Raw genomic sequence first — 27,687 nt, 5'->3', positions numbered from 1 at the left:
CAAGAAAGACTGCCCCTTTTAGCAAAGCACAAACCTCCTCTAACTGAAACTCACGTTTTTTTAACAGAGGGGTTTCCTCACGCTTTCTTTCTGAACGCCGCATTTTGTTGAAATGGTGTCTAACTGCGAAATAAAAAGAATTAGCTTCCGATCTTCTACATCAGCCTTTTAGTATTATCAATTTCATGTATCAGATATACCTGAATGCTGCCGCAGCCCTGACAGAAACGTTTGCTCTTTTTATAAGAATCCGCCTTGAAGGATGTCAATTGCAGTGGTCCGTCGACTCTCCTCTGTACGTTATTATCTGGAGTGGCGAATAGATCAGGCGAGTTCATTATCGGGCGCCGATTGATTTGTAAATGTGGAAAAAAAACGGTCTCTCCTGTACACTCCAAACAACCAGGTTGTTAACAAATCGTAGACAAGTTCAAAGAGACAAAACAGATTTCGCTTTCTTTCTCATTGCTAGCTTATTATCTGAATTTTTTATGAGCAACTCTTACACATATTTACCGCTTTCTGTGAAATAAAGAAAGTTTCGATATCAAATTTAATAAAACCTAGCACTTTTCAAAGACATAGTAATTAAACTGTGTATGGTGCCTTACTTCCAACGTAGTTTTTTGTTCAATATGAGAGACAGAGGAAACGCCAGTTATAAGATCTAAATGACCTGTATATGTAAAGCTCACACGCAAAATGAATGAGTCCCTTCAAGGTATTTAAGCACGACTGTGTAAATTCCAAGAGTTTAAACAAGTTGCATATTTTTTGGTGGTCGTGTAGGAATGTTACAAGCTATTAACTAAATTTCACCATTATAACTATTACGAATATCAATCTATCGAGCATGGAGGTATAATACGTAAGAAAATTACATTTGCCAACAGAAGCTGCTCTTTTTATTTTTGATTGGAAAAGTGATATCTTTGCTTGTAGGGCTACTTGAGCAAAATAATCATAATTATGTTATGGCTGACTCTAGTACAGCAACTGATTGATGAAAGAAACCCAAGTCTAAACTGTGGTGGCCATTTAAGTGAAGTACGATGATGATAAACGCTACATAAAGATGGGCTTCGAACTGTGGTCAAAGTGTTATGCCTACTTTGCTGCTTTACTTTATGTTCGGCTCACAAGTTCGATTTACAAAATTAAACAACTTTCATAAATTTTAGGAATTCTCACCCATGAGTTCCCAAAGTTTCTGTGTGTTCCATTGCTATCTACCAGCACAAATCAAAGAACCCAAACTACCCGAATAGATCTTTTCGTTAAGGCGATCAATAACTGTTGGTAATTATTGAAAAAATATAGCTCCAGATACAGGAACTAATCTTATTAATAGCTAACCACTTAAACGCTCTTGGACCTACTGGTTGCTGCTATATGTAGCCTGACCAGCTGAGTTTGCTAGTCAGGCACGCGGCTACTATATACAGTGTTGTGAGGAATACTGAGCGGCCTTTTCTGTGAATGAACGTTTCTGTGCGGTTAAGACAATATGGTGCAGTATCCTTGTTAAATGAAGATTTTTTTTTCTCGATGGAGCTCAACGAAGCGTATTTCTGCTATCTTAAATATAGGGGATGTTACAGGAGATGATGCATTTGGGTTGGCTATATGCCGCGACAAACAGCTACTCGAGTCCGTGGTTAAATTTTTGACTTATAGGTGCATCGATCGAAATGAGTAGGGTGACCCATAGTCTAGACTAGCTCTCATTACCACCAACAGGCCAATGTCGGAGAGATCTGTAACTTTGCACGGCCTGAACGTCATTAAAAGTCGACCTAGGTTTCGCAAATCTGACCGTATTCCTGAGCAGTCCTTGCAACGATTACCCACCAACTGAATAATTCCTGTAAGGAACAAACGTATAAATTATTTTACGAACCCTGGGCCTCACTTCTAGATATTTGCCACTATAATGTGGACCTTAGCCAATGTTTACAAACTGCAGTACCTACTAAATTTACAACTTGCTCTGTCTCTGGCCATGCGCCGATACTTAAGTTAACCACAAAGGAAACCCTCTTTTTCATTCAACGCTCTATAATGTTCGTCACGTACTCAAAAATTGCTGTTCAACTGTCTTCATTTGAAGCATCCAGTTCAGCACGGCGTTAGTCCTAAACATGCGCCCTAGTTTTTTCTTAACGTCCGCTGTCTCTTGGTCGTGTGAGTCACATTTTCATTCGGCAGCGTTGCATACAATGCACGAATCAGTTGGCGCTTTTGCTGTTCTATGACGATACGCTTGGAAACATCTGTCGCCAGTGAGTAACAAGCCATTCCTCTAAAGCACCCTCACACTTTTTCGTATGTGCGGGAGTGTTTTTTTTTTTTTGATTTTCGGTATACACATTGTAGTTCAAGCAGTGATCTACGGGCTGGCTAACTTATTTTGATGGGCGTATACGCATGAATGGGTCACTGATCTTTAGCAGCGGAACAAGTTAGCCTAGGCCTTTCTTGTAAACGCGTACGGCTTTGCGAGGAGCTCAAGTTCAAACTTGACCATAAAGCTGGTGTAGCGAATCGGGCAATGACTCCATCAACTAAGCATATAGTACGTTTTCAGAGAACCACCTGGGCATCACTCTAGAATTGTTTGGAACACTGTGCTACATTTTGCAAGCCGGTTGACTTGTCCACGTTGCACTTAGTAACGCTATTTCATTTATCGTTATAAACTCCAGCTGTAGCTTTGGCTGCAACTTGACAAACTATTTTGTTGTACACCTCGCATATGCAGTTAAGCTTGCGCTATTGCGGTCTCTCGAATACGTAAACATTTCAGCACGGCAAAAGCAGAGAAATGCGCCGGCGAGACAGTTTGCCTAAACTTACTTCAACTTAACCTACGTCACGAACAGGGATAGCAAACCTTTCGAATCGTATCGCTTATGCATCCATCATTGGCGCAACTGGTTTTACAAAAATCTACGTTTAGAACGTTAGCACATCATCATTGATGATGTGCTAACGATGATCTTGATTCTATGCCACACTGAACCTTCATTGTGCCTTATGGTTGCAGTAGAACTTCTATGAAACAATCTACCTGTTGAAGGCGAGTTCTATACGGACTGGCCCACGCTAGAGAGACATCGCTCTGCTAAGTGCGATCGTTTGAATAGACACCTTTTCACCACCAGAGTTTTGACAAATAAGATTGCTTATTTTAAAATTGTCGGGCATTATGCTTGCCTTCTCCGACATGTTTACGATCTTTTTTGTTAGACCCATATTGCAGCACTGACGCAAATGTTAAAAAAAAAAAAGCCGATAATAGATCGTCCACATATGATAGTGACCATATACGCTTTGTTAGGCTAGTAAAGTAGAAGTCGGCATTCTTACGGGCCACCGTTATCACATTCAACTGGCCGTCTTAAACAGTACACCCGCTTTCTCTTTTTCGTCGCTTTCTCGTCCATACACCAGAGGAAAAACAAGAAGGTTGCGTTGTTCTAAGTGTAACTGCCTTCACTACAAGTTTGCTTGCAAGATGCCGGCCGAGAATAACATATTGCGACGGCGAAAGTTCATGATGAGTCGCAAGGCATATACTAATCCCGTAAGAGTGCCGTAAATGCAAACTACCCTTGGCGTGGCCGGTGCACGTAATGAAACCACAGGAACGACGCGAATTGTACTTTTGCTCGGTGTACAATATTAATAACTCGCTAATATGTGGCGTTTTTTCCAATCTTTTTATTGTCGCGGAAAGCTCGCTTTGGGCTGTGCCTATTTAGCTAGCGCTGGGCTAAACGATGATTCTGACCTGATATTGTCCGCTTTGTTGTCAACCAAACACTCATTTCTTTTAGATCCTAAAAGCGCTTCAGACTCGAAGGCGTCATTCAGCTCGGGTCGTGCTTTCGCGCTGCCATGCTATTTCGTCTTAATTATTATAATAACGCGATTGATGAAAAGAGGGGCGCATTGCCTATGATGCTATAGACGATAAAACAATCTCTGAGGGATATTTAGTAAATCCGCCTCCGAACCTATAGATGAATTACTCGTGGCCTACCGCATTAGTGTATAGGCTGCTGGCTAGTCGATCACGCGTCACAAATTTTCTGAAGCGTCGAGCTTAGTTCGTCGAGTGTGCGAAAGATTTTAACTCTACAGGTAGTCAAAAAGTGTTTGGTCGAGCAAAAGATGTTCGTCCGAAGGGACATAGATTGTAACATTTCTGTCTAGTCGCGTTAATCCACGACGTTTCACAGATCTATGTGAAGTTTCCAATAGCTACATTGACAATACTGCGTAGACGTTCGCCAATAGAGGCTGTGTATTGTTTATCTAAAACTTTTAAAACACTTATTTGAAATAGCGGCCTTGTGCTTTGGGCTAAAGTATTCCAATCGAAATCACACGATTATCGAAAACGTTTAGGAAATATCGCAAAAAAATTAGGCGCGCTTTGTTTCATTGCGACTTAGGATAGAGATAATCGGGCTCTTTTTCACGATCTAGAACATAGAAAAGGTAGGTCATCAGCGAATTCAGGCAAGCGTATAAGCAAATAATGTTGGGTGTGTGACAAAGCTATATGTATGCTTATCCATCCTTAGCAAGCGATGTATCCGATAATTCGTGGAATTGTTCGGCATCTGTCCTTTGGACTTGTAGCAGTGTGGGAATCTTCGCGAAGGTGACAAAAATCGGGGCCTCAACGTCATCGTGTCTGTCTAGTATGCAGTTGACAGCCACGTCTTGAAGCATCATCAAGCCTTCTAAGAATCCGATAATTCGATCTAAAGAGGCTTCGCCGTTACCTTTATGGTTATTTTAACGTCCCTCAACGACCGTCCTTTGATAATGCCTTGCTGTGTCCGTGCTAAATCATTAATCGTTCTCGTAAAACTCTACGTTAAAGGTTAAACCTTCAGCGCTATCATATATACGAGTGAGTAAACTGTTAGCGACTTCATTAATGCTTGTCGCTATGCGCTAATCAATATTTAATCTTACAGATTAATTTATTACTCATGAGGCTAGCCTCATCCGTAATCTGAACGAACTTGATGACATTTTTGCGCCGGTGTGACAATAGTGCCGGTTTAATCGCGCTGCGACTACATGTCAGCCACTGAACGTGTCTTGAACTTCAGCTCCATATCCAACTGGTCACTCAATCATTTTTTCCACCCAATACACGTATAACAGTGGAATCGTCCTAACTCTAGCCACGTACAAGGGCTTCCCTACCCATTAGTTGACTCAGATATGAAAAAATAAAAGAAACTCCACTTACTTTCTACCTAGAGCCTCACCTATTATTAAAAACCGAAAGATATTTATCAGTATATCAGCAATTAGGCTTATTTGATTCAATGGGCTGGTACCCGCCGTATCGCGTTACTGCATTCCACAAATGAAGGGCAACCAAAGTGCCATAATTTCTCTCTCTTTCCCGCCTGCCGCCCCAGTTAGACGTCCGCTGCGACCCAATGAATAGTAACCAACGAAAGTCGGACTCACGGCGGACCGCAGAAGGTCATCTAAACCCCTAATCGACCATAGGAATCCAGCAAGATATAGCATAAGCGGCTAGATATGCTAGATTGTAGGATGATTCGGATGCGACATCCTGTATTGTTCTGTTCGATGGCAAGGTGAAGTATGCACAAGTAGATAACTGCATCTATCTTTATTAATACTACAGCAGATGGAAGCCGAGTGCATCTAAAAACATCGGGCTTCGAAAAAGGTAAGAGCTATCGTCATTGGCCTTTTCGTGACGCTTTATCCTACTCTTCAAGATGCCAAGCCACTTCTCGCCGGTGCTCAATATGAATATAATTTCCTACAAGTGTGTTACGATAAGATCGGAATATGTATTAAGGAATAACTTGCTTAAATTGATGTACTAGATCAATAGATGAATTAAAAAGAGAACTAAACTAGGCAAATACGATATCGTCAAACTTCTACTTCAGGAGAAAATAAAGATCCGGTTCCACGGCCACAAACAACTATCCGATGGACACCTAGTGGGCCCCGACACACTAATCAGATGTTATATGGTCTGCCGCCGTCGATATGGATAAAAATACATTGATCTATAAATAATTCACAAGCAAAATCCAGTAAGCATTTTAATTGGCGTGGCCTCGTTTCATCGGCGAGAGGACCCACGAACCGTTATTTGATATTGGGAACCAGAGAGAACATAAGACAAAATTGATCGGAATGTAATCACGGATACATCCTTACCACAGAGGTCAAAGCTGCTAATTTGCTGCGAGCTTATTTCTTCGTCTACTTTTAATAATCAATCGAACAAACAAAATGGCCCAGCCGCGTGTGGTTTTCGTTCAACTAGAGAGCTATTATCTATTGTCATCTAACAAATTTAAAAATAAAAGTAAAAGCTTAAATTGCCTGTACGTTTCAAGCTTCGTTGCACCATAAACACTCCAATGTTCACAGAGTTTTAGAAAGAAGTCTAAGCTGCTCTTGGCTGGATTGTTTGCCCTTTGATAGCAGGTCAGTCAGCTGAGGTTGTAGATAGACTCAGTATTTGCATTTGTTCGCCCTATGAGCAAACTCGTTATCTGATATTATTGCTTCACGAGATAAATATGCCGTGTCATGCTAATCGTTAACAAACTGGGAATAGCATTTCGTGAGTGCAAGAATCCGTTCTACACTAATGCTCAAAAAGATGTTCTACGACCTCGGACTTGAGGGAGTCCGTGTGAATACAGCGGGAAAACATTCTCCTAAGCCTAAAACAAGCTCGAGAAAATTCCGGCCGATAGATTTCGACTAGATAGAGCCTTAAGAACTCTTCTTTTGAGGCATCGCACAACAGGCACATTCGGAATATCCTTTGTCGGCTAACAAGAGAGACCACCATTGGCAAGCTTTTGCTGCTGTGAAGCCTGGATAGCTCATACACTAACATACGATCGTGTTGAGCCTCTTTTCTAATCGCCGTTCCTTGTACAGTTGTATCAGCTAGACTAGTCAGTTGCACAAAATGATTATGCATAGTTTTCCGTTTGTAAAAAAAAGCATGTATTCGTGTTTAGCAGTACCTCCGTGTGCACAATCATAGGAATCCAAATCGAAAAGTAACAAATTACTTGTGAATGAAAATTCTTCTTTTATTTCGTGGTTCTCGTGGTTTTCTTCGACGTCAAGAGTCTTGGGCCATGGTAAGTAGCTGCAATGAATAACCCGATAGCGGCTCTTAATGTGCTTCAAAAAAAAAAAAAGTATTACAAGGTGTGGCGTACCGCGTGACCCCCCAACAACCGATGCCTGAATAGACCGTGTTTAGTATAATAACACCTAGTGATCGTTCAGTTCACGCACATATTCCACTTTATATTAGTATCTCCGTTAGAGCTTTTCAAGCGTTAAGCTAAGAGTAAAATTTCGTGTAAAAAAGCACTTTTAACAAACATGGCGCTTTTTATTAGCTAAAAATAGTTAAAGAGCTTGCTTCGGCAGACAAAATTAATCTAATAAAAGCAATTTATTATATTGTAAAGTTATTATATTGATATTGTAAAGCGCTTTTTTAAAACGTATACTATATCTTAGCTTACTTTTATGAACGAAAGGTACACAAGGCGCACACTTAACTTTACGATCTCACTTATATATTTTTGCGAACTTCGCTTTGTGGTCAATTGTTAGTTTAAAACTTAAATTTTCTTCTTTTTTTCGTAAAATGTATCTATGGTAACTGTGATTATGATTTCAGTAGAGATACTGTGCAGTTGCGAAATATCGGCATCAGTAAGCGCGTTCGGTTTGGACGACCGCTAGAGATAACTGTAACTTTTACCACTTCCAAGAGAGATCTCTAGAGCGAACAACTTTCCTCTATGAAATTATTTGCTGTTGCTTCTTACCAAATGATGAATGAGGCAACGAAAGTTGTAAGATACGTGTTTTTAGCTATAGATATGCAGAATAGGTACATCGAGTATTTATTGTTGTTCGATGTATTTGTTGCGTACAATTTTTTTATGTACAAGTACCTACTGTTTACCTTATTAGTGCGACTTCTCGATCGCGATTATTGGAATGTTGTGGAACTTCGAAAACCTCATATACAAGGTATTTTTCGAAGGCCAAGTACGCAGTGCTTATATGTTTAGATGAATTTGCCTTTACGAATTATCTTTACTCATACGACCTGCATGAGTGGCAAGATAAAAAGCTATTATATCTTCAACTTCAGAAGACAAAGATAAAATTCTTTGAGGAAAACACATATTATGTCATTCTGTATTTAGGATGTATACCCTCGTGAGCGCCTTACGTTTCACCCCTCGGTCCTAGAAGAAACCTGATAGTACCTATTGAAGGGTAACATTATATTTGCAGCGACCAAAGCTTATGACACATTCAAAGGAGTCGTGTTTGACAAAAATTAAAGAGACTAGTACACTAATTTCTTAGGAAGCATACGTAGATATGTATACACGTTGAACGTATCATGGATAATCTATGTATTTAGAAAAAGTTTGAGGACATAACCTAATACTTTTAAAGGGAATTGATTTTCCATGTTGCTTTAACTATGATAACGTTATTTGAACAGCTGATCTGGATCAAACTTCGGGTTAGAGCTAATCGTGCAATCGTTGGTTGTATGCGCCTATCCTGATCAATACACCTCCATACGGTAATTCCGATTCGAAGTCAGATAGACGGGTCAAGCAAGAATCATATTGCTACATCATGCTATAGCTGCCTTTCTAAAAAAAAAAAAAATACTTACATGCTTGGATCTGTTTTATAGTATAGATGAGTATACACATGTAAAATGTTTCATAAGAAATGACTTGTGGGAACAGGCACAAGTTGTTATCGTATGCTCACATATCCTTACACATTTCAAAATTTGCCCTTCATGATTGTAGCGAAACAAGTCGTGACATGCTACTGCCAATTTCACCCCTGCCCTATAGTGCTGATAACACAATTTATAATACTATAGATAGAACAATTTTAAATTAAAACGTGTGCTTTTTAGTTGTTATAAAAGCAAACGTCTTTACGAGTATTTTTTAGAAGCCTCTCATGTTATGTGACCGTTTGGAAGACCAATTGTCGGTGATTATTGAGCATCTTAGGTAATGCACAACATTATTTCATGATCGGTATGAGCATGGCGGTACAAGCTAACCGCTTTGATGACCTATTACCAATCGCTATCTGCAAAAGTGCTACTTTAAACGAATTGTATAAATTGTCCGAATTAAACAATTACTTACTTTTTAAAACATAAATCTGTATACCTATGTATTTTAACAGGTAGCAGCGCCACCTCGAAACACGTGCAAGTCGAAATGGATAGAAGGAGTAACTCTAGGTCAAACACGACAGAGATATAATTATTGATCGCATTCTTACGCTGCTCGTGACCCAAACTTACAGCTACCACGACAAATACCAGCAGCAGATCTTCGAAATTTTAGACCTTAGGGTTCTAATCGTTTTTGCCCGAAAACTTAAAAAAAAAACGATATTAGCTAATGTTACTAATATATATTCAGCTTCCAAATGAACCTAATCGTTCATCTAATTGAATCGATCACAGTTTAACAGATTGTCAGGTATTTATTTTCTTGAGGCTCCGTCATTACAAGAATACATTGATAAATAGAGAAACAACTAAGTCTATTTGCTTTGAGATTAAAATGTACGATGAATAATTTTTTAGTCTGCCTACTTGAAAGCCTAGAGATAATTGAAAACGAGTGAGTTCAAGCGAGCGCGCTTATCAGAGCTAGATATCAGGCATCACGAAAAGCATTTTTTTCCAAGCAAACTAAGCTTCTAAACATGCAAAAAACAACCTTGAGACGCAAAAAGTTTCACAGTACAATTTTTCTCGCAGGTCATCCCGAACTTAAACTCGGTCATTAAGCAAGATAGAAAAAAAGTTTGCATGAGTAAACCCTAGCCGTGCTTTTGACACATTGAGCTGAATTGGGGAAAAGTCGTAAGATGTCTCTTCAGCTTTTACACATGTCTACCTCTGAAGTGTTCGTCCCTCAGTGTCATAAACAAGGGCTTCATCATTTTATTGGGCAAAATTGCTCATTGAAAGTGAGTAGTGAATGACCGGAGCATGACTTGCGTATGTCTGTGTTTTTCCACGTTTATCATTATTTTATTTACTGGGCCACTAATCACCAAGTAGAATCAAGTTGTTCCTTATGGCATTATTGACGTTTGCCACAGGTCTTCTAATATTTATAACTTCTCCCGATCTTCTACATACATCATATCTGCATTCAGGGTGCCCCGATGCTTTCATCGACTGTTGTTTTAAGCACAAATTTTTTTATAGCAGACAGAGAGAGCCGCCATTGTCAAAGACGCACATGCTTACAGTAGAGCTGTTCACGATAGCAAAGCGGATTGCATCCGTAAGATCGTTCTGGGGTAATAACCAGCTGTATGTTGCAGAGTAAGGGGGACTTCGCATGCAGTGTGGATTAAAGGATAAATAGAAAATTTTCTAATTAGTTCTTTTCGAGGCGGTAAATCTTCAAGCGCTATTCAGTTGATATCGTGTTTCTCAAATTAACAAGAAGAGCTCAGTAGAACAATAAAACCAGATGCAGCGCAATTTGTTCGCCTTATTAGGTGCAACCTAATTCAACCAGAATACTGTTTATTGTGTCACGTTTATTCTACCATTTTCCGATCTACGATACACGAGTCGGAATGAAAGGTCAAAGCTTTAGCTCATATATATTCTTTTAGGTAAAAAGTCGTTCTGATTATACTTTTGAATTAAGTTATCGTTGCTTCCCAACGTTCAAGAGACTGCTGCGGCTACATCTTATTAATTTACTATTTATTCGTTCTAATAGAAAAATATATAAAATCTACTTAGTCAGATGAGCTTTACCACACTGCCATATCTTTAACAAGAGTGGAAGTTTCCGATATCATTGTAGATCATTACACACTGTTATAAGTTCCAGTTTCCTATCTAATGCTTGATTACTATACCTACTATTTCTTGAGTACGACAGTACCGCCCAATTATGTCTCATCGGTCCATCGAGAACCAATATCATATAAGGGATTAGAAAAGGTCGACTAAAATGCAAGAATAAAAATCAGTATTAGACCGTGTTGCGTGCTAAGATTTCTATACATGTTTAGTAATCCTAAACTACGCGGATTTAATACACTGAGGGATGTACTTATTGAAATTTTACCACTCTGTTAAGGCGTATTTCAACACGTACCTGAGGTACTTACTAGCGTCACAAACCTTTCATAAAAAACTGACTACGTATTTAGCTTCCTCTTATCACGACAAATTTTAGCGTACCCGAATGACACAAAAATTACTCCGCTGATGACTGATTCGTGCTGTCCTCAAATTCTCTATCACTGCTACGAAAAACAAAGAAATGAAAGCTAGCAGAGTTACTCTAGAAATGCAGAAATAGAGACTGCTGATGGCTGATGTTTGTGTGGTACACGTTGCAACAAATCCCTACTAAACTACACAATGTTTTCGGTAGCACCGGGGACATTAAAGTTAGCTTATGTAATATTAAATAGTGCCCCTAAATGGACAACCTTTTGTTAAACTCAGCTTTCCGTTTACCGGAACCGTGAATTGTTTATTAGTTAAAGAGCTAAGCAGCCAGACTATGGCTTTATTATGAATTCCAAAATTACATAATTTTGATATTAGCGATAAGTAGAAAACTTTACCAAGCACCTTGCAGAAACCTAAGCATGCACAATGTACTCCGTGTTTGGATATTAAAGCCCTTGTCAGCTTTGAAGCTTACTCCGTATACAGGCGTAGCAAGTGAGAAATGAAATCAATCAATAAAATACAACACGCTTTTTAGTTTATATTCAAGAGTTTAAAAAAGCAGACTCTTCTAGCATTCCGAGTTTTATTAAGTGCTTTTTTAAGGCTAAAACGTAAATCTGAACAAAAAGTTGTTGTCCATCAGTTGGCTCAATTCATTGATATGGTCGTTGAGCTTCTGATATTTAAGACTGTCCGTTTGCAGAGGTATAAATAAATAGAAACGATTTGGAGGTTACATAGATATCATACATACTATCCGTACTGGAACAAAAACTAAATCACAATGGACAGGAAATTAGAAATCGGTTAGCCTTAATAGAGTCTTACTATCCACTCTAAAAATTATAACCTGATATAATCCTCGACGCCATTCTGGTAGCGTTGTCATCAGACCTTGACAAGTCGGCGTGGATGCTCGTCAAACACGGCGTCAGTGACGGAAATCTTTTTCTGGATACTAAACAAAAGCAATCTGTGGCTCTCTGCGCACATCCTAGCATCACCTAGCTAAGCGCGAATACCTAGGTACATGATGTACTTAAGATAGTGCATAAAAAATCGAACCGGCTAATGAGGTATCTAAGTAAACAGCAGCACCCGTGAGAATAAGTTTTTATTCTTCATTCTGGGTCATCTGATTCACTTTCAGGGCAGGCTAAAGCCTAGAACAGATCGGATGGAACACACTAGCATATTGCTTTCATAAAACGCCGTAAGAAGCTATTAAGCAATCGTTTGTCTAATTTCGTTAACTTACTCGGCGGCCAACATTTCTTTCCTAGATCGGTTGTTAACGGCGGCATGGAACACCACGAGTTTAGCATCTGAACTCTTATCAGCGGCCAGAACGGCTTTTTCTTGGTATAGGCAAGGACATCACTAAAATGTCCATCTGTTTCAATTTAATGCTTAGCCTTACAACGACTAACATTATAGGATTCAAGCATAAGGATCCTCTTGGTCGATCATGTTTGCTGGGTCGTAAGGAGTTGAATTGCATCTGGCATTTAGCTGCTAGTTATAGTAAGATCTGCACTGCTAATAGTAGCTGACTATCGAGCAGCATCACATAGTGTTGTTACGCAGATTCCTTAATTTATCAATCAGACATGCATCGGTTCATTCCAGAACAGTGTATTTTTGAGCAGAGCTTTGGCATGGGCTTCACTTAGCTCGAAGTATAATAGATCGAGAACAGCTAAATGATTAATAAAGGGCCTATGTATCAACTCCTCAATGTTTCTGAAAGCATGAACGCATAACGTTGTCACTAGGTTGTTGTACATTTGAGCTACTCTGTAGGACTACGCCCAGGTGTGAGACCCTACCCGCTTATGGTTTGATTTGAATGCCATCTTATCCCTTACCAACAAATTATTCGCAGAATTCTACAGTATAGATGTATCGTCCCTTTTGGAAGGTACCAGTAAAGACAATCAAGCCGAAGTGTCGTTCATGTGACTTTGTAGTGGGTAAAATTGGCTTGAAACAGCAGTAGGCAATACATCGAAACGTCGTATTAAATCCTCTATGATCAGAATTATTTTGGAACAGTAGCTAAACTAGCAGATTAGTGTCGTTCAATAGAGTGCGAAGACACGCTTAAGACAAGCAGTTTTCAACAGAATTAGTTATTTTATGTTTAGAAGAAAAGGGTTTCCTATATGATCGGTATATCGTAGGCTGCCACTAGGGCTGTTTTAAAGTCAAGTAGCTGAAGAGCAGTATCGGTGGAAGTAAGATGCAGATTCCTGATAGTACACATCATTACCGTGGCTTGTCTGAACCTTTCCATTAGGTGCAATGAAAAGTTTTTTACCGCTAGACAAAAGAAGTACCTTAAGACAGGAAAAACTGTTCACGTTTTAGGCAGGGATCTTTTTGCACACAACCTGCGGGTTGGCTGCAGTTCTTATTCTGGTACACAACCCCGCCAGGAGCCTGTACTCATCCTGCTGAAATTGTGCGGACTGATATTGATAAGATTTAGCGTAGTCAGCACTTCGACTATGCACTCGTTAAGAATTTCCAGATTCAACTATAACGAGAGGAGTTTCTTCCTCTTTTCGAAAACGAGTATGTGTTGCAATTTTAGATGGATAACAATGGCAATGTAGACACGAGAACGTTTTCTGCTCTGTTTCTGAGTGAATGATCCTTACCGAGAAACTCTGCTTTGCCTCCGTATACGTTTGTCGCGAAAACGTCGATGGTCGAGCTCTCGTAGCTCGCTCTCAACGAAGGACTGGCGATCCAGCATTCCCTGTGGCGGCCTGAAATTGGACTGTCTAATCTTGCGTTCAAGACTTTGCAGGCACCAAAGGGAGATAACTGTACCGTATGCAACATGTTTAGCCGCTTTTCGACAAGGACGAGCATTAACTTGGTCTTCAGTTGGTATACGTAGGAGGCTAACAGACTGATATTAGGCCCGATAATTTCAATCTCTTCAATTAAGCTTGCTTTAAGGTCACCCGTCCGATAATTTTGGTTCATGTCTTGGCAACCATGCAAGCATTTATTATGACCAGAGCTTGACTCACTAAAGCATCGAGGATTAGGGGTTGCAGACATGAGGTAGGACCGCTCCTGCTGGGACGACGCTGTCCTGTAGAGAAGCAAGTGGCACCGAGAATTTCTGCGGCCTTTTGGTCGATGTTGGTGTTAATGTGGGGAACTCACGAAGCTTTTTTTGCAACAAAGGCTGGACTTTTTGGAAGTGAAAGAAAGTTGGTGATGTCGCCTCTTATGACTCCTGGGTGGTTCTGGAAGCTTGTATTTATACTCTTTTTTTTTCTTAAAATGTTTATCCTTTGAAATAAATTCGCCTTCTGGTAACATCAGAGCCCATATTTTTAACGATTATACAGCGACTACTGCTAGGATCTGACTCGAAAGCTGCGCATGTATAAACCTCTAGCTGATGTCAACTTTGATAATTAATTACTAACTTCTTCTTATAGTAATGTTAAAAGATGCCCTTACAGATACTCAACGTCACGCGGCTTGTCGGACAAATCGAAGGAACTTTTATTGCAGTAAGAGAACCGGTCAGCTTAAAATAAATTTCTGCAGTACAAAGCAGTAAGCTTCTGCATTGTTACGGAACGTTTTTGACGAATGTTTCAGCGGAGCCCGGTGGGAATCATTTTGGGTATTAAAGGGTCTATGAGTAGCCTTCATTTTCACAATACTGCCTTTTCAGAACGGAAACGTTCCAAACATCCTAGACGAGTTAAATATTAGTGCAGAGATTATAACTGCACCTTATTGGGAATCTCAGAATTCATAAAGCAGTGATAACTGAGCTAAATCAGCAATTCACTTCATATTCTACGATCAATAAAAAAACGACACTCTTTCTGTGAACCCTCTAGATAGAGATTAGAATAAGATATTTTTGCTTTCTAGATGGCTGCGACCTCTGGAAATAGATCTTATGTTCTGTGAAAAATCTATTTATGCGTTAAACGAATCTTCCCTGAAAGCTTTCAATCGCGGTAAAACCCATTCAAAGAAAAGTTTACAAGCTATAGCGTAAAAGTAGTACGAAAATGTACTGTTTAGTAAAATTTATCTAAACGGTTTAGAAATATCGTTCCGGTATATTTCTAGGGGCAAATGTATAAGACACTAAAGCATGTCTTAGCTAAGGTAGCAATAAAGACTATTAATTTGCATTTATTGGCTGTGGCGACCTGATGAATGGGTTGTATCCACTGGTTGATTCAGCTTTTTGAATGTTTCTAATGTAACTAAGGTTTGCGGATACACTCGTTGGGAAAATGTATGTAATGCGAATTTATACCCATTAGATAGGGCTCGCTGATTTGAATAGCTAAACTCGTACTTACGCGTGTCTTGTTCCTTTCAAAATTACATACTGAAAAAATAAATACAGGAAAAATAAACAAGATGTGTATCGCTTTGACTTATGGCTTTGAGAAGTGGAGTGGAGGATTTAATTTTCCGCCTCTAAAATGCCACCTTGCAACAAGTATTACATATATAGTTAAAAAAAATATTTGTCGGTTAGCTATCACGATCTCTCATTCTATTCAAATTATTAGACAGATAAGTAGATACCTTCTAGTATCGATGCTTTGTCTGGTGCAATTTCTGCGCGAGAATATTGATTTTGTAACAGTATGTACTAATCTTTTAGGCACTGAAAAATTAAATAACATTTTACGCTATAAAGATCAGACAGGTTTAAAGATACAAAAATACTACATTAGATCGTATTAGTGTTTTGTGTAGTGGCAGACCTATCAGAAACAACAGACAGGCCACAAATTCCTAAACTGAGCATCCCAGAAAATTCGAAGTAAGTGATTTTATTTGATAATAACAGACGTTAACTATTGGAAAAAAAACATGTGTTTCAGTTTAAGACTGATTCTATTTAAATATGATATAACTTAAGAAAGTACTTGCTTTTTTTTATTATGTTCAGATTAAGCACAAATGTAATCAATAAAAAATTCCAAAGGCTTATGCCGGTCATTGTTGCGTGTTTGTAAAGCGTCCTATGAAAAATATATTGAAAAAGCACTCCTCGTGTCGATGTAATTATACCTTCCGTTCATAGCAACGCAACGAACTCTAGAGGTGGCCTACGCCCGAAATCGGTGTAAATGCACACAGGTTCTGATCTGTTACAGATCGTTGCTCCACCAGCTAATCAGCAATCTACGTAGAGGTTGTAATACGTTCAGCCGTAAACCGTCTAGTCAATTATTGTTTGTGCCAATCACACACAAGTTCTTCTATAACTATCCGTCGTTTTTCTGCGTTCTATTGTTGTATTCATACGTAACGATTTTTATCTTCGCTAAATTGTGTTCTGCTACCGCGAAATTAAGCTCCTCAAAGTCGAAATGTCCTTAAATATTTATAAACTGCAGAAATGCCTCGAGAGAAAGAGAGACAGTTAAAAATTAGTTACGTTTATAACGTTACAGCGTTGTATTACATAAGAAGTGTGATGACGTAAACGAACAAGCTATTGCGTAGAAGTAATTTCTTGTGTTCACACGTAAACGGATTTTATTGATCACTATAACAACTATTTATATAATTCCATTCATATTTTCTTATTAATTTATGTTTAATAAGCTCAACGCTTTAGAGGCTTAAGGAACCGCTCAATACAGGTCTCTAGAAATAGACAATGCAACTCAATCAGAAATTACGTACAGTTGAGCGTTGATTACAACGTAAGTTGTCGATAGTTACAATATAACGATTCAAAAAAATAGAATTGTTACAATTGTTTAAAGTATTATCCTATTGAGCGTTTTTCTTTTTTCCGCCTATTCCTTCAAACACTAACTTGTTTCGAAAGTGTGTTCTACCTCGCTTTCAATGTTACTTTCTTTCATGTCTAGATTACTCCCATCATTTTACTCTTAATTTATCCTTCCATTTTCACCCAGTTCACGCGCATCTACGCAACGATGCATCTAATAATCCAATTAGTTTTTTACAGTCGACCAGGCGTCCTGCTAAATGGAGCTTTTAAGGTAAGATTCAGTTGGGGTTAGCGAGTGCTGATGGGACTTTCCAAAGAGCGTGTTTTCCGTTTCACTAGTTTTAGATGAATACATTACGTATGCCTAAACTTTATATACCGAAAACAGTTCTCGCAAATAATTTTACACATAATATTATTAGTATTTGCTTCATTTCCGTTTCAGAAGACCCTCTCACTATTGCCGTGATTAACAAATTCATTTCTCTTTTCAGTCGGTATAAGCATACAGTTTACTCTTAAACGATGCATTACCAAGGACGAGGATTTCCATAGGCTGGTCTTTTAATTAGCTTCTTCGTATAAAAATTGCAAATCAATGCCTACTAAGAACGCTCAAATTAGCATTGACAATACCTTATCCCTGATGGAATAAAACTCAGCTAAGATGTAGAAATTTAAGATATGTTGTTAGAAATCAAAGGCATATGGCAGCAATAATTTGTGTTAGCGTTAGCAACCGTCAGAAATACAAGAACATCACGGATTGACATAGGTTTGTTGTTTGGTAAATTAATTTTAATGCCCTTGGAAATTTCTTTTGCGTAAACAAGTTTTCGCAGTCATTTCTTCGGTATAACATCAAAGACTTTCCCCGACTAGAAGTTCAAGCCGAAGTGGATTGCGTCAAACTTATTTGGGATTTCTCGAGCAGGACTATGAAAATCAAGTTATGGAGGTTAATGGAGGCGGGATGCTTATGGAAAAGAAAGAAGACTTCAACTGGTCGGTCTGAATACCTTTACAACAAAACGTCACAAAAAATAGTCACAAACTGAAATCCGTGCCGTTAATGAGGATTTCGATAATAGGTATGAACATCTTGACCTATTGAAGAAGTTCACTCGTGCTTAGACTGTAAAATATGAAAATGAATACCAAAATTAAATAAGTCTGAGCAAGCGAGCGAGTACACAGAACTAATGAAGAAGATGTGTAGAATTGAAGAAACAGCCTTGACAGGTAAATTTATTTCTGCATGAAAGAAGGTACGCAAAAAGCCTCAGAAGAAATACTAGCAAGCAGGCTACTGTAACAATTGAAAGAGGTACCAAAAGTCTGGCGTTTTTCCTAACGAGTTGCCGTTTTTAAAATTTGGACCCATTAAGTGTGACATTAGATTATATCGGGTGATCGTGCAAACTTTTCAAGTCATTAAAGCTCTTGAGAAAATGTTTCTTAGGCGTTTATAGGCGGAGCTTAGGACATAAGCATGTTTTGCGTAGGCTACTGATATACGCTTAGAACAGTGGTATGGAGCCGATAGACCATACTGAAACAGTGCAAGTCACAAATGAGCCTGGCGTAACGGTATTCTTTGACGTTGCAGGGGTCTCGATTAATTTAGTCACTCAGCTCTAAGCGGATCTCTCGTGGAATGCGCAGTCTTTTTAAATGACAAATTCTACGAGCTCATCTTGCACTGTCTTTATGGTACGATAGTTATACATACGATAAATGAGTAAGGCGGAACGTCTAGACAATAGAGTTACATTTGACTATAGAATACTACCTCTAATCTTATTTGTGATGTCCATGGCAAGCATCCATGCTTATAAAGACTTCGGTGTTTAGAATACTCTGATGCTAGAGCATTAAGGATACGATTAGCTGGAAAGACCGTAAACAACGGATAAAGCTCACTGTAAAGTACCCTATGGAGAAGAAATGAATGATACAAAGTTGCTCGGAGTATTGCCACAACAAGATAAAAGAAAATAGATTATTTCAATAGAGGAGATTAATACGCGCAGGAAACGTACACACGTTGCTAAAGAATATGTGCAGTATTGCATGAACGATTTCAATGGGCCTGAAACTGTGCCTGAGCATTACTGTGATATAAGATGGACCACGCCTTGACATTTTTAAGCAACAAGCAATAAAATTAACCTAGGTTGCTTGATATGCTGAGGTAATGTTAGGCCTTTTGGACATGGTATTGGCTTAGTTTTCAACAAGTATAGGCCACCTGATTAGCAAGGAACTTTTATCCATATAACATCTCACCCTATTTATAGGATGTAAGCACTTGGTAGTCTAGATTCTGCTGCGCAAAAATGCTAAGCGTGACAGCGACAAAAACACTGACGCAGCTTCTAGCAGCTAATCAAAAGTTGAATGTCTCGAACTCACTGGCCGTTAAAAACAGCAGTAGGATTGACCCCTCACTAAACACAAAGATGACGGGCCTTACAACCGGCACGGTGAGTGCTATCTGAAATACAATGTTAAAGAGGAGATATCGGTTGACTTCATTGATAGTTTGCAGGCCACAAAACTAAAATTTACCGACTAAATGACGGTTGGAGTAATTCACACGACCCTAGTAGGTCGAAGCTGTCTGTCAGAGCTGACTGCAATTTATGAAGCGCTGCTAAAGGAAACTAGTCTACGTACCTATAGATATTATCGTGCATTATCACATGTGGCTTCCATTCTGCAATTAATCCGTTCGGTCTCTTGACCACTTAGTATTTCTACATGTATATGAAGCCACCTATACTATCGTGGTGTATGGCTATTGCGCGCTATGTCGCGTGGGAACACAAATGGATTAGGAAAAGCATTAACGGCATGTGGAGCTAGAAACAAAACTATAGAGTTGTTCATTCGTCGATGTTCCCCTACATGGCTTTCAAAAGACAGTGGGAACAGTTGAAACGTGCTAAAGCTAACAATTTATGTGAGACTTGATGACATTATACATGTGCTAGATCATTTCACACAAATTTTTTCACAAAAAAAAAAAAAAACGAGTGGCTAAAAAATGAGGATGAAAGCAAAAAGAATCTGACTTCAGCTAAATGCTTTCGTTAAATTAATTATGCAAACAAATTTCGTTTTAGTTCCTCAATTACGATTGCTAAAATGATCTGAGATCGTTTCACGTTGTTTTTTGATTCAATAAAAAGGGAAATGAAAATATATTTTAGCACTAACACATATTTCATACTGTGCATAAATCCAATGAAGGCGTAATAAGAAGAAAGTTTGATGGCCTCTGGTTTCAAACAGTTTGACAATCATCTGATGTTGACTTATCCTAATATCCCGAAATAAAGTACTCGAGAAAGCTATTACGGAGTTCATAGATATTACTATCTGAACAGTAGAGAATGTTTGTTATTTTTTTACGATGAGTCTCTTACCTGAACCGGTCTTCACCTTTATCGCCTAACACTCCGTGCACGCATTTCAATTTGCCACACTTCAGAATGCTTTCGTTGAACTGGATTTTGTTGAAGTTGAACTGGGTATCCATCCTTCGGATCGATCAAAAATATTTCGCGAGAGTAAGTAAGAATATCTTGTCTACTTGTGTTGATTACATCAAATCATCTGTTTAATGTGGCAGTAATTATACATGTGTTTGGGTACGGTAACGGTAAAGACAACCTAATTAAAGGAACTTTACCTGAATCGGTAAGTATGTCTTGTTTCTGAAAAAAATTCTGGACGGAAGTATATGAGTAAAGTTCACACTAGCGAGGCCTATTAGCTGGTACAGTTGAGCCGTTTTATCAAATACTACTTTTAGCAAAGCTACTGTAATAGATGTGAAGAGCCTTAAAGGCTTGGAACTCTTCGAAGGCATGTTTGGCGACATCTTTGAAAGGTATGCCAAGGCAAGCAAGCTTCCAACTCCTGTTGAATGTCCTCCAGTATAATCTAGGGATTATCTGTATTTTCATAAAAACGTTAAGAGTTCACCCGTGATGGCATATGGTGGCAATCCTGATCAAGAATGATTAAGCTTGCCTAACCACCAGGAAACGGGGAGAAACGGGCAGTTCAGTAGGCTTACGAGAAGAAGATAAATTGTACAACAATAGTGATCGAGGAGGCGTATGCGTTCGGGTACTAAAGACTCTCCATCCGCTTCTTTTCTGAGGAATTCTAAGCCATCAATCTGAAATTGAAACAGTTCTATGAGGAGTTGCGGCGCTTTGATGTCTCGCTGGTCTACACCGTTGGATCTGTGCTCTCTTATCAATCTGTTAATCTATATGCGGACCGCGATACGTGTGAACTAACCCTTTTGATCTAAAAGAATAGTAAAAATAGATGCTTGCATCAGTTTTTCCATTACGCCAGGTGTAATGGCGTAACCAGAATAGCATCCGCGCTACTAAAAGCATAATAGTGGTCTTAATACTATTGCGGGATGAAAGTTGGCTTTTGAAAACACAGCAGTTTCTTGCAACGGCCCAAAAAAATATATTTTAAGCATGAAGTACGATGACATGAGCTGATACAAAAAATCTTAATTCGTTTAGCTGGGTATTGAGTGAATATCAGTCGACTGCTAACCGCAGGTTATTTTGCACCTGCAACAGCGTATGAACGCTACCGTAAACCACACTTAAATAAAACTAAAATCTAATTTTAGATTACGATATGTATGGCTTAGTTTGACGTTAGTTTAAGGTAGCCACCGCAAACTCTAATTTCAAACTAATAACTGCTAAAGTTCGAACACTGTCATACGTCATTTTCAGCTGCGACTGATTCAGCCGAGGACCTTCCCGTGGCCAGCTGATTGTGGACCCGGCTTCATATCTTTGTCGCCATAACGGGAGTTCGATTAGGAAAAATGTATAACATTTAATTCGAAGATAAAGACATTCATAGCCCCCCATATTATGACTACGAAAGCGACAGGGTGCAGGTGACAAATGTGTCATTCAAACTAATAGTTTTTAGCTAAATGAAATTAGATGTTAGGCCATTGAAAAAAAACCCAGGCCGGTTACTGGGTAAACTAACCTCGACACTCATGAAGTCCACCTTAACTACTTATAGTTTTATCCTTGCGGGGCTCTTTACTGGCCACCTAGACAAGTAATGCGCATTTTAGTCTTTGTGTAATTCCCGTTTAGCTTTGGTAGATTAAGTGAGAGTCTAACCGTGTTAGACGTGTCGTTACAAAACAGCCCCCTTAGAGTTAAGTCTAATACAGATTTTTTATACCGTCCATACGTAAAATTGACTGTTTGGAGGTTGGCTTGTAACATCACTTTTACGTATGGACGGTCGAGGCGTGTTACGAATCTTGGCTACGTCAGTTGACTACAAACCCAAATATATTTTTTGCATACGAAAGCAGATTGCAGAACTGTATATTCCGTTGTTAGTGGCTCCGTCCAAACACTGGCAAACAACCTAACTTAGATCGATTAGTAGCATTATAATGCTAGATATTAATCTTTTTGATTAATCAATTTGAAAAGGAAAGTATTTTAAAACACGTCTGCACGGAGAAAAAAGGAACGAGCAAAGCGTATCTATTACAGGCATCTCGTGTTGCGTATGAGTTTAGTAAACGAAAGCGCCTCGATAGGATCACGTGCGCGGACGAATTTGCCGATGGATAAAATGCTTTTCAAGCCCATTTGAACTAGATTGTTATAATATATATCTCAAAATCCCGATGATATAGTTCGCTTATTTCATACTTGAGTATTTCCCATCGTCGCAGTGGGTTTTAATTGCCCAGCTGTTACGCAAGTACGCCCTTTCGTAAGGGTATCGATTTTTTTTTAGTTTGAAGGTTTTTGTCAAAACTAAGCAGACCTTCAAATGTCTTACCTAAGAGCCTATAAATATTATTATCGTTATACGGGGAACAATATTTCGAAACAAAATAGCATTTGAAGACGGGTGTGCTACAAGCTTTAGTACATAAAAACGTCTTCTTGAAATCCAAACCTTGTCTTATTATGCACAGCGAACGATATTTGCCTGGCCTGATCACGCGATGATCCAGCCCACCTTACGGGCCCTTGTAGATACTACTGAATAACGAGACCGAAATACGTGACTTGTCTCAACATATGCAATAAACATTAGAGTCGTGCATGATACCATAAATATGAAGATGTAAAGTTGCCTAAGGATAAATAATACACGTTTTTTGACAATGCGATTCATTTTAATTAAGTGGAGTGATTGAACTATAGTGTCTCCTTCTTTCTACTTGTAACACGATGAGTCTAAACCTATTAGAAAGTAGCATAAATTTAGAAAATGGCAAACCGTCAGTTAGGAGGTGAGACCGGAAATGGAAGTGTGGAACAAACCGAAAACTTCGCTGTTCTTCCAATAAACGTATTTTACGATCAAACGATCACTCTTGAATTTGGTGTTCCTTCTCCGTACATATCTATTGCATGAGTGCTTTCCATCCGGGTAATTCTTTTAAAAAGAACGTAAAACGTCTTTTATATCTACGTTTATTATTAATGTACATGCTTACGTGCTACTAAGAGAAATCTATTACTGCCTATCCGTACAGTTTGTTTGCTCACTTGTTTGGTAAAAATAGCGGAATACGAGCAAAAAGGTCTATGACCTGCATACAGAATGGCTACACGAGCAGCATATGATTACCAAACTATGCAGTGCTTTAGCCTACGGCAATCTAAAACGAATCCTGTTTAATACGAAAGGGCGGTACCATCAATTTTCGCAATATAGAAGTCTGTATTCAATAATGGATTGCTTCGTTCATATGCTGACAAATGATTTGGGCGACCGTGGGCCCGAATACCATGGGAAATTCAACTAGAAATATAATAAACAAGTAATGGCCACGTTTTCGACAACTCTTGTTATGGGAGCAGAAATCATAACAAAACAGTGTCATCGCTCGCAATCTGCACTCTAACTATAGGCATGTGAAGGCCTCGGAGGCTACTGTATAACTGCAATGACCGTTCAGTTGATACAATGTATGCTATGACAAAACGTATAGAAGTACACAGATACGTACGCGATGTGATACTAGCTTAAAAAACAATGCATCATAGCTAAGCATCTATCTAGAAACATGAAGTGAACATGATAGCACGCCTTTATACGGTGCGTTGTTACAATTTCAAATAACAGCACAAAGCTGTGCGAGATCTACGCCGGTACGTAAAGGTTTGTTATCCTTACTCGTTGTTACGATTCTGACAAATAAGGAAGTACGATGTTGAATGGCATTTATTTACCTTAGGATATTCTTAGTTGTCTCAAGAATTTGCGGATGGATCAGTAAGTTTTTATGCAGACCATTTTGAAACAAATGCGTCGTCTTCCCTTCGGACGATTGTTGACAGCTAATTTCTGCAACGACGGTTTTTTGGAGACGTGCGTTGCGTTATCTGTTTAAATACTGCACGCCATTTCGCCTAGGCACGTATATTAATTAACTTTAATGAATAAAACTTGAACTAATATGTACGACTGTATATTTCTTCAAATGGAGATTATCCTGATTTAGTGCAACGCACCAAGAGGACTAGCCCACCAGAAGTTACCATATTTGCAATGTCCAGCCTTAGCCTAATGAGCGTCAGATTGTGACACTTCTAACATTACCATAATGTCGTGGTCAGAAGAACTAATAGTTTCACAACGTGAACCGCATTACGTTTCGATCGGACAAAGAACAACTGCTTCAGGCAAACAAAACCTCAGCTGAACTGCAAGCTTCAATCGATTCGTCATAACTCTCAGGGCCACTTAAGTGTGTGTGTTTACATAGACTTCTTCTAGACTACTTCAACTAGACAGCTTCGTCAGAACACTCTTTTTTTCTGTCAATCTATTTGCTACGTTTCTGTGCGTGAAATATCTATAGTATTTCTTAAGCAACGCACGACGTTTTTTGGGACAAATGAGCTTTACACTGCACTAGTCACTGTACGTTGCCTTCACAAACTACCGCTTACATGATAACACATATTAAAAATAACCTAAGAATTCACAAATAAGACTATCATAGAATAAAAACGCGTTACTAAAATCAGGCAGTATCAGCTGTAGCCCTTGACGCTTGTTTTATGCATATTTTTAATTGGTAATAAGGCATTTTTATAGTTGGTACCATTTTATGAAAATGTCGTTTATGCCGTCACCGTAAGGATAACGTTTCATTTGAGGGTTCTGTAAAACAAATTGTAATCATTATAAAATCCCAGAATAGGTCTCAATATTATATTCGATTGCGTTTCTTCGTGGCGAGCAAAATCGTATGAGGGCACTAATTGATAATTCTGCTTCAAACTGCTTGACTTTTCATGAAAGGCGAAATTTGTCAAAGAATTTCAATGATACTTGCAACCTTAAGTGGTATTTGCCGCGGTTAGTGTCGCCGTATAACCTAGTCATTTGGGGATAGGGTCGGTCAACTTAGACAAGTTGCGATTAATTCTATTCGTTCGAGCAATGGTTTTTTAGTTTATGTTTTTTGAAAATTGCTTTCTTTTTTTGTTATCAGGTTCATGTATTATCTGAAAGCACTTTCGTTGCTCAGTCTATTACCATCGCCTTGCTTTAGTAACAAAACGGTTTTCCTTCTAAGGTAAATGCTTGAAAAGGTATAAAATCCCAATCTCAATAAAATTAAAAAATTGAAATTTTTTAATTTAAGAAATTTAAAATTAAAAGTATTATGTGATATACCTACAGTTGTTTTGAATATTTTTATTCCTTACCTTCATTCATAACTGTCTGCTATTTGCCTGCTAATCTTAGGGGTACGTTGTGGTCCAAGTTCGGAGCCCGAGCGTAGACAGGCGTTGTTTAGTGCTGAGAAGCAACTGTCTGATCGGCCGGATATAGAACTTGAAACAAAAAAATCAGTCGTTACTTAAAAAAAATACTTATCTTCTATTTGCTAAAATATATTTGGAGTTGTTTTATAGAAAAATTAAATATATTCTTTGCCTGACGTCTAAAAGACTGCAGTGTCATTATCGAAGGGAACACGTGTATTAGGTAAACACAGCGCCCAATAGCAATACACAATGTTTGTTTTGGATGTTAGCGATGCACCCAGGTCGAAATAAAATTACACCTGGATTCTGAAGTAATCATTACGTACGAATTGGTGTCGTGTGCCTATGGCTTTTTAGTGTACAGAAATGTACTAAGATAGATTTGCAGTCTCTGTCCCTTAACTAAAGGTTTGTGATAGCAGGTATTTTTGATACGATTGCGAATAAAGTGAGATTTGTACAGGCCTTGTTACGCCCTTGTTTTTAAACATTTCTCCCATAAAAAGTGCTGGGGAAGTCAGAGTGCTCGACAATGTTATATAGCAAACGAAATATACAGTCTTAGCGAGCAGTGTGTATCATACGTGCATTCATATCCCTAAAAAATATGCCATTGGTTGCATTCAAATTGGGCATCTCGGTTAATTATCTCATGTTCCATGCAATTTCCTATTCAAAACTATTCCGAAAACCTTCTATGGATCACGTTCTGACTAACGAATTAGAAGCTGCAGCGTTTTCATTAATGGCTTGGAATCAGTTTAAACTATTGCCAGAGTAGTAGTATAACACGAGTGATCTTGCTGGACTCAGAGACTATCCAGTAGAGCGATGCTCGCCTATCTTATACCCAGCTTCAGCTTGAGCTAGAAAAAGTTCGGTCCTATTTCCTATTCGAATCCTATCGAATTGTAGTATAAAACATATTCAGTCACATACAAATTACCACCACATGTCATCAAAAGGTACGAGGCACAAGAGTCGTGGTTTCAAACGTGCGGCCTGCAGTGAAGAACCGCTAAGATATTCGCACACTAGCTAACTTGAATCCGAACAGTGTGCGATGCTTACAATCCTTTAGATCATTGCTTCGCATTTACGGTAATATCGCCATAGACGGTAATACCGTCTATAGCGATATTACCGTAAATGTACATCTGTGGCATTAATATGCAGTTTGAAAACCTAAGTATAACATTGCGGTTGATCTCGTAGCGCTTGTAGTAACGTAATAATTTTTTTCAGTATCAAATATATATATTCCGCTAGTTATCAGCTTTGCTGCGTGGGGTGTGTTTCCTGGCCTAGGGAGTCCTATTGGGCTATGCTAGCCGTCTTCATTCCGTGCAAATTCCGAATTTATAAGGGGTTATGAACGAACGACTTTTCTGTCGAGAATGACCGACCCCGCTAGAGCGGCTACACATTCCCTTTTTGGTTTGCTGAAATTTATGTCATATCAAATAAACACGCCCGGACACGCATTTATATCATTCCAGGTGCCCTTTACACATCGGGATAGCGGAACTCACGTCGATGCCTGCAACAGAACCTACAACAAACGCGAGCCGGCTGTGCAGATGCTTCACTGGAGTCAAAAATATCAACAGCTACAGACTATACACAGTCTACATTCATCGCAGTCTTTATCAGCGTTCGAAAACAAGCGCATTCCCTATCACAACAGTCACAACTAGGCAGCGTGAATTTTAACGAAACGTTTACCTGCAGGTAGAAAGATGTCACCTGCAGGACTAGCGATA

The 27,687-nt window shown here is 38.8% G+C and overlaps 1 protein-coding gene and 1 long non-coding RNA gene across 12 annotated transcripts in view; both read right to left on the bottom strand.

Moving 5' to 3' along the window:
• Positions 1-27,687, bottom strand: part of LOC111263465 (RYamide receptor) — a 154,247-nt gene that overhangs the window by 82,645 nt on the left and 43,915 nt on the right. For 9 of the 10 annotated variants that reach the window (XR_015312306.1, XR_002682249.2, XR_015312305.1 and 6 more), the window contains one exon: positions 25,862-25,990. The gene's annotated coding sequence lies outside the window, so the exon portion shown is untranslated. Of the gene's footprint in view, positions 1-25,167; positions 25,311-25,861; positions 25,991-27,687 lie in introns of those variants that run through there. The other variant, XR_002682248.2, reaches the window with a different exon arrangement.
• On the bottom strand, positions 55-21,139 carry LOC147753074 (uncharacterized). Of its 2 annotated transcripts, XR_015312307.1 has the most exons (5): positions 20,794-21,139; positions 20,528-20,641; positions 1,852-1,865; positions 201-307; positions 55-123 (listed from the first exon to the last, which is right to left on the bottom strand). It is a non-coding gene; the product is annotated as an uncharacterized LOC147753074 (long non-coding RNA). The 2 variants fall into 2 exon arrangements; XR_015312308.1 differs by lacking the exons at positions 55-123; positions 20,528-20,641; positions 20,794-21,139 and adding an exon at positions 2,077-2,682 and having other exon boundaries at positions 223-307; positions 1,732-1,865.

This window comes from Varroa jacobsoni, unplaced genomic scaffold, assembly GCF_002532875.2.
Source record: "Varroa jacobsoni isolate VJ856 unplaced genomic scaffold, vjacob_1.0 scaffold_767, whole genome shotgun sequence".
In the NCBI taxonomy this organism is placed as follows: Eukaryota; Metazoa; Arthropoda; class Arachnida; order Mesostigmata; family Varroidae; genus Varroa; species Varroa jacobsoni.
This window is presented reverse-complemented; position numbering and strand designations above follow the sequence as displayed.